We start from the raw sequence: 6356 nt of genomic DNA, 5'->3' as shown, positions 1-6356 counted from the left end.
CACAGTTCTGATTCTTCTTCTTATCATGACCTTCAGGTGAATAAAGAATATTTGAAATTTTGCTATACCTGATACGGGTGATGTCTGTCAAACAATAGTCTCATTCCTGTGAAAACGTTTTTCTCATTTCATGTGGTTGGGAAACTCAGAAGTTGAGGCCGGCAGCACTTGTCCTCTTCAAAGGGGGAACACTGGCATGCATGAAAGGGGTTGGAAATGGGACCAACAAGTGGTACAGGAAAAGCATTACAGAGGTGTCCAAAACCCAGCAGGTGGTTTAATGATGGGACTGCAGGTGAAACCATCAGTGGCCACAACGAAATGGCCAGGAAGGAATAAGAAATAAGGTTTGTTACTGTCTCAGCACCTCACAAGATAGTTTAAGGTATTGAGTACCTGCCCCTGCAACCTCTTGTTATGCTCAGCTTGCCAACACATTTAGTTTGCAGTAGTTGCTAAGTTTTTAATTATTCTGTTTCACTTTTATTCTGCATTGAATTGTACAGACTCCCTGCCCTGTGAACATCTGAGTGTGTGTCATATATGCTTGCCTTCCATTGTTATGGCCATATAGTGTATATCCATTTTGATGAGGAGTTAGATGTATACTTGGTCAGGCTAGATTTGTTTTTAAGAACACATGCAAAATCCCAAATACAGTTAAAATGAGCAGCAACGCTTCTTCAGGCCTGTCAATCTGTATCCAGGGAAGAAGCACACACTGGCTCTAAGCTATAGGAAAAGTCCTACTAAGAAATGAAGAAATGTGAGTTCTGCCCTTACTGCATCATTGCTTTATATGTTGGAATCAAAATCCCCATTGCAGCTCTTTTTGTGCTATTTAAAGACCTCGATGTCTGTGCTTAGTAGAGAAAAGAGTGCTGGGTGCTCTGCTATTTGCTGATGTTCTGAGGTCAGACCAGGCATCAGAGCTGATTGTCTTTATGGCATACAGGTAATGCGACTTCTCCCGATTTATTTACTTGTAACTGTTTACTGTAATGAGCAAGAAACAGCTATTCTGAGGGAGACATTTGCTGGTTTTTTTATTATTAGATTAAAACCAGATGGACAAGGTTTAAAGAGGCCCTCAGTAAAGCAGAGCCTTCCAGCTAATTATGGCATACACTAATATAAATGAGAATTATTTCAGTGTCTGTTCTTTCCAGGAATCTCTAGGCTGCCTGAAGTAGTGCAGAAATAAGTAAGAGAAATTAATAGAACGAGAATTTGCTTGCTTGATTCAATACTTGTAAGATATTTCGGGGGTTTATCAGTCTTTTCAATGGGGTGATAAGATGAGGAAGCACACCACTGAAAATGTTGCATAGAATACTGTAATCTGGAGTCTTTTTACTTTTTATCAGCTACAGGATGTCTGAGCAATCCAAGTGGGCAATTATTTGTGTAATACCTTGGGTCAAATTCTAAATTGAATGCAGAGAAGAGGTGCTTTTGAAGACAGGATTTGAGTTGCTATATTTTGGAGTCGAAGAAATGGATTAGCAACCCATTGGTGTGATGTAGGTGACCATGGACACCTGAATGTTGGCAGCTTAGGACATATTTGCACGTACCTGATGGGAGATTTCCCCTAATACTTGGTAATGCTACCACAGGAGGAAGATAGTGGAAGACTCATAAGCCTTTTTACACTTCCAGTCTCTGCAGCAACATAAGTTTTTTGTGGCTCTTACTTCCAGAAAGCAATCATTATTCCTGGTCATGAATTTTGTTCAGTAACTGCCTGTAGCTGTTGCAGCATGAAACTTAGCGTAACCTGCCATCCTACCTGAGAACCAAATTGTTGGGCAGAGAGACCATTCTGCTCTCCATATGGTGGCTTCAGCAGGTTTGTACACCTCTGCATCACCGTGCAGCCGCCGTGGTGGCCGCAGCATCAACGTCCCCTCGGGCACTCAGCCAAGAGAAAGCTCCCTAGTGTCCGGATGCAAATCTCTCTCTAATGAAATCAGCACTTTAAAAGTATATATACAAAAAAAAAAAAAAAAGTTGGCACTTTTTGAAGTATTTGAAGAACTTGTCATCTTTCTCTTTAGCACTGTCATTAAGATAATGTGCACCTATGGCATTTTATAGACCTTTGTCCTGGGAAGTACTGATATAAATGCTGGTGGACTTGCAGGCACACCTGAAGTTCCAGCCAAAGCAGTGCATCCTTGTTACTGCAAGGAGATGTGGCTGCTTTAGGTATGAAAGCTTCAGGAGCGAGGCCATAAACCTTCTGCTTGCTCTGCAAAAACAGCAATATCATTCAAGTGCTCAGAAAATAAGTAAAAATTATGTTAGGAAAAATTAATATTTCAGCCCTACCCGGGATTTTAAGCTACCACAGATAAGTAGCTAAAGCTGGGCCTTGTTCTATGTGGTTGAAATCAGTGAGAACTTTGTTACTGAGTTTATAGTGTAAGAGCTGTTTTTTCTCAAAGTTTTCATCCCCGTGTGCCAAATTACCACCGGGTAAGGATGTCTTAAATACAAATGATTGACGCTTCAAAAATGTAGGGCTGTATAACGGAAATGCTAATGCAGCCTTAATTATAGCTCCCTAATTCTGCAAAGGGACCTGGGAGAATGCATTTGTCTAGTTTGATTAGGCTCAGCTGTTATCCTGTGTTTGGAAGATGACAACCCTGGCACAGCGGAATGACTGGGCAACTTGCAGTGCCCAGTCCTTTTGGAACCTGCTGCAGTAAGGGTGTGACCTGGGCTTCAAAATTTGAAGCACTGTAAAGAGGCAAAGCCTGTAGCCTGACCCGGCACCCCTTGAAATCAGCATGAAACTCCATTAAAAAACACAGGAGCTTTAAAATGGAGGTGTGGGCTGCCCAACAGATATGGTGCCAGAGAAGTCTCATCGAGTTCTACTTGCTGTAGTGTCATGGCCAGCACTCCTGGCCATCTGTTTGCTAAAAAAAAGAAAGCAAAAGAAGAAAAAATGGCAAGCAAACTTGGTGACATTCTGCTACTTCTTCCTGCCATTCTACTGTGACCTGTTTCTTTGGAGCACAGTCCGTTTGGAGGGCTGTAGTTACTGGGGTTCCCCAGGGATCAGTACTGGGTCCAGTCCTGTTCAATCTGTTCATCAATGACCTGGATGAAGAGACTGAGTGCACCCTCAGCAAGTTTGCTGATGATACCAATCTGGGAGGAAGGGCTGACACACCAGAAGGCTGTGCTGCCATTGAGCGAGACCTGGACAGGCTGGAGGACTGGGCAGAGAAGAACCTGATGAAATTCAACAAGGGCAAGCGTAGGGTCCTGTACCTGGGAAGGAATAACCCCAGGCACCAGTACAGGTTAGGAGTGGACCTGCTGGAAAGTAGCACTGCAGAGAAGGACTTGGGAGTTCTGGTTGACAACAGGTTGACCATGAGTCAACAATGTGCCCTTGTGGCCAAGAAGGCCAATGGTATCCTGGGGTGCATTAGGAAGAGTGTGACCAGCAGCTCAAGGGAGGTTGTCCTCCCTCTCTACTCTGCCCTGGTGAGGCTGCATCTGGAGTGCTGTGTCCAGTTCTGGGCTTCCCAGTTTAAGAAGGACAAGGAATTACTGGAGGGAGTCCAGTGGCAGGCTACAAAGATGACTGGGGATCTGGAGCATCCTTCTTATGAAGAGAGACTGAGAGAGCTGGGTCTGTTCAGCCTGGAGTAGAGAAGGCTGAGACAGGATCTTATCAGTGCTTATAAGTATCTGAAGGGTGGATGTCAAGAGGATGGGACCAGACTCTTTTCAGTGGTGCCCAATGATAGGATGAGGGGCAACAGGCACAGACTGAAGCACAGGAGGTTCCGTCTGAATGTGAGGAGAAACTTCTTTACTTTGAGGGTGCCAGAGCACTGGAACAGGCTGCCCAGAGAGGTTGTGGAGTCTCCTTCTCTGGAGACATTCAAAATCCGCCTGGACACATTCCTGTGTGATCTGCTCTAGGTGAACCTGCTTTAGCAGGTGGGTTGGACTAGATGATCTCCAGAGGTCCCTTCCAACCCCAACCATTCTTTGATTCTGTGATTCTTTACCCATCCCCAGGTTTATGCTGTTGGTTCTTTTGTCAGACCTTTGGATAAACAGGTGAGTGTTGTCCTCTACTACTGCTCCCCAAGTAGGTTCAGCAGCTCTGCTCCTGGTTTTGCATTCTGCCCAGAGAAATCCATGAGAGGAGAGGACAACCAGCTGTGGGACAATGAGGCATCATGCTATTTTAAAGACAAGGTATCTGAAGCTTTTTCAGGCCCTGATTTGGCATGGCACCTATGCACATGCTTCAGTTCAGGAGCAGCGTCATTGATTTCACTTGCATGCCTGAGGCTGTGCTTGTGATGAAGTCTTCTCCTGACTTCTCCAGGTTACATTCCGATTAAGTCTTGTGATCAGTGGTTCTCTGGCCACTTGTCTGATAGGGAACCTCTACAGAAGGCTACAGTGCCTATGCTAGGGAGCATTCTCCAAGATGTGTATGCCCCGTCTTCAGATCCGTGTTTGCTTGCATCTTAATGGTGTAAGGGGCTGTAGTGCAGTACAAAAATCAGGGGCTGTAGTGCAGTACAAAAATCAGGTGCTGCATTGCCAGCATCCATGAAGCTCTCGGGAATGGAGAGTTCTGAGACCAGAGCGAGTGTTAAAACAATAATGTTAATTTTTTTTCCAGCAAGAATCTTCACAGAGGAAAAAAATAAATAAATAAAAGGTGCTTTGTGGTGTTTAATTGATTGGGCCTTTTTGCAAGCTAGATGATTAATCACTTAAATTAGGACTCATGAGAGCCAATTACTGACAGATATTCTTCTGCTCTATGCCTCCAGCAGCACTGCAGTGATATAAGTACAGGCGGTGAGTTCTGCAGACCCTTACTAATAGGAGTAAATAACAGCGATAGACAATCCAAATGAAAATAAGATGAAAGAATTACCCTGAAAGCCATTTGCATCTCCTCTAGATGTAAATACCAAGAACAGACTGAGTTATAGGTGTAACTTGTTTGCAGTTCACCACCCTAGGATGCTGAAGGCTGTTTATCCACTTACGAACTGGTAACCATAGATCTCAGCTGGCCAGGACTCCCATTCTCAGGGCCATTGTACATACAGATTCCCATGGGCATCCTCTTTTTTTCCAATGGGACATTTTTCTATGAATAATTCTAGGATTTTTCCTGTTTGTCCAGGATTTCCAAATACCTGGCAATCCTAGACGTATCTCTTGATTCTGTGCAGACTTATGAGCGTGTGGTGAGTTCATCGCATCCAAGAAGCATCAAGAATTGTACACACGTCCTGCATGACAGTCTGCTCCTGTGCAGTAGATGCAGCACAAATGGAACATGTTGGACATGCTGTATGTCCACCAAATAACCATCTAGTGCCTGAACATCTTGAGGAGCCGTCAGACTTTCTGCACATTTGATCAACACATCCAGCAAATCCATAGGATTCCTGCTTATATCAACTTTTACAGCAGGTGCATGCATCATAGGGAAGCATAGGCCTTCTACATGTCAACTACATTATTTATACAGACATATTTCTGCCTTTCTTACCCTGCCATTGTACACAATTTTATACAATCCCACAGCAAATGCTAAATGGTTTGCATTTGAAAGGCAAGGTCTAAAAGGCAAATAAACAGGAAAGAGGAAGAAGAGTAATGTTATAAAGTCAGTGACTGAATTATTGTTTTTAAATTGTCCTCTTTTGTTGAGCCTTCCAACGCTAAAAGGCCACAGTGAGGTCCTTCTGATAGCTTTGATGGAAGTCACTTGGCATTATCCCATAATCTTTAATCATGGTCATAACTCTTTCATGCTGTAGTTTGTTCCATTATCATCAATAGAAGAAGAAATGTATGCATGAGGATTACTCAGAGGAGGAAAAAAGTGAAGGAACAGGCCTTTGATATAAGACTAAAGGTGCAAAGTTAGAGTTTGGAGCTCAGCTTTCTAAAAATGAGGCGAGAGCTGGGCTGTTGTGGAAACAAATCACCTCTGAAAGGCGTAAAAATAAATTATACTCTCTAGCCAGTTTTGCATTTCTGCAAATACAGAGTAGAGAGAAAAGAGGAGGTCAGAAGGCCACTACTTGTTGTGGAATATGTAACATCCATTAAGTGGCTAATTTGCAGAAATGGTTGGTTTTGGAAGTTGCTAGGCCTTACCGGAACATCCGTGTCCTGCCATCAGTGTCCTGCCTTCACCCTGGTCACCCAGTGACTAATCTGATGAAGACTTACTGGCACTGGCTTGCCTTGAGTTGGCCACCTGCCCTGTGACCTGATACCCCGCTGGGTCACTGCCACAAGTGGAGTTGTCGATTAACTCAGAACTTTCTCATGTGGCTGAG

Source organism: Caloenas nicobarica, chromosome 2 (genome assembly GCF_036013445.1).
Source record: "Caloenas nicobarica isolate bCalNic1 chromosome 2, bCalNic1.hap1, whole genome shotgun sequence".
NCBI lineage: Eukaryota > Metazoa > Chordata > Aves > Columbiformes > Columbidae > Caloenas > Caloenas nicobarica.
Note: the sequence above shows the minus strand (reverse complement) of the source record.